Below are 2164 nucleotides of genomic sequence, written 5' to 3' on the forward strand. Positions count from 1 at the left end.
ACACTCCAGGAGTTGGGGAGTGCTCTTGATGTGCAGGATAAAGATGGACCCTCCACATCTCTCCCTAGCCCCAAGATTGCAGACTGGCATTAGGCATTTCTTCCTCACCACATTCTCCCTATCAAACTTTTCCTCTGTATTTTTCTTTCAGATGCTCCTGATGAGGTGTTCAGAACAGGTACACATTTATGTAAGAATGATGCCTCATTGTTACCTGCTTTTAAGAGATTTTTAGACATTGTGTAAATGGTGTGTCAACACGTCTAAACCAGCATCCTGGAATTTACTCTTCCTGTGCTGATATTTGTGAGCTGAAGTCACTAGTAGAGTTCCAGCCTGACAACTTTTTGACTTTGTTTAAACTTTTATCACAACAATCATCTTCCATAACAAAGAATAGGACCCTTTCACTAGTTTTTTTTGTATGTTTACTTAAATCCCTGCTTTTAAGCATTGCTTTTATTCCTGAAGGCTGTGGGAGATCCCTCTGGGAATTGTAATAAGTAGTGGCACTACAAGTCCTCTGTCCCTGAGGCAGGTGTTTGGGGATGTCTACACTAGAAACTGCTACAGCAGCGAAGCTGTAGCGTAGACACTTACTACAGTGACGGGGTTCTTCTGTCACTGCAGTAAATCCACCTCTCTGAGAGGTGCTAGTTAGGTTGACAGAAGAAATCTTCCATCAACCTCTGGTGTCTACACTGGTTAGGTCATCTTAATTACATCAGACAGGGTGTGAAATTTTTAACAGCCCTGTACACCTGCCTCTCTCAGCAACAGAAATTCACTGTTTGTCGTACATTAGAGATGTATTTACAGGTAAAAATTCTAATCTAGGTGTCAACAGAAAAACCTATCACGCATGTATGCTCATGTGTAGTGATTGGGGCTGGTCACTTGAAGGCATCATGATCATGTGCCCTAGGCTGTTATAGGCACCAACTTTCTCCGGCGCCAGTGGGTGCCCGTGGCGCGCCCCCCCCCCGACTCCACCACCATCCCCAAAGTCCCTGCCCTAACTCCGCCACCTCTTCTCCAGCATTCTGCATTCACCCTCCTGCCCTGCCCTGCGAATCAGCTGTGTCGCAGCGCAAGTGCTGGGAGGGAAGGGGGAGAAGCAGGATGTGGCGGCGCGCTGGCAGAGGTAAGCTAGAGAAGGGGGGTGGGGCGGGGCCATGGGGAGCCATCAATTTTTTTCCGTGGGTGCTCCAGCCCCGGAGCACCCACGGAGTTGGCGCCTATCGCTGTTATACACATTATCTAGTAGTTGGAGCAATGGCCAGGTAGTTATGATTTCAGGTTTGTATACCCAGCTCCACAGCTGATTTACTGTGTACCCATAAGCAAGTTATCCAACCTTTGTAAAAGCTTTCCCCATCTGTAAGATGGAAATTCTTGACCACATTAAAGGGACACTGCTTACTTCTGCTTTCTATCAATAATGGATAAAAGAAAAACCCCACCTATTAGGTATTAACTGAAGATTTGTTTGTTTTCTCAAGTATCAGAGGGGTAGCCGTGTTAGTCTGGATCTGTAAAAGCAACAAAGAATCCTGTGGCACCTTATAGGCTAACAGACGTTTTGCAGCATGAGCTTTCGTGGGTGAATACCCACTTCTTCAGGTGCAAGATGTTTTCTCAGTCTACTTTGTCACAAAGTCTTTGTGCATTGTGTGTATGTATTCAGTTTTTCCTGTTTTTTCATATGGCAAGGGGGGAGAGCAAAATGGAGTAAAACCTATACTTGCCTAAGTTCCTATGCCAATTTTGTGGATGTGAATCTACTTAGGGATCTATTCTGATTGAGTTATTTGATGCTTGTAAAGAGTGATGCTCTTGATGAGAGGTGCTATAAAAGCTATTTTTGGGGTGGGGAAAGACGTTCAGGTAGCTTAAGTAAGCTTTGCACACGCTCATTTCCTTGGACAGAGATTTTTACAAGCTAATCTTGAAATGGTGTCTAGTATGTTTTCAACTAAAACTGGTTAGACTAGCAAAATAAAAATCCTATAGATGTGGACCCCAATATGGCAAGATTCTTGAGGATGTGAAACCAATAGTTAAAGTTGCACATGGGTATATAAGCACCTTATTGATTCAGCACTTTAATGCAATGATTGCATTTCCATTTCAAAAGAGATGGAAAAAATACATGCAGCAGAAA

Source organism: Mauremys reevesii, linkage group 4 (assembly GCF_016161935.1).
Source record: "Mauremys reevesii isolate NIE-2019 linkage group 4, ASM1616193v1, whole genome shotgun sequence".
NCBI classification, from domain to species: domain Eukaryota; kingdom Metazoa; phylum Chordata; order Testudines; family Geoemydidae; genus Mauremys; species Mauremys reevesii.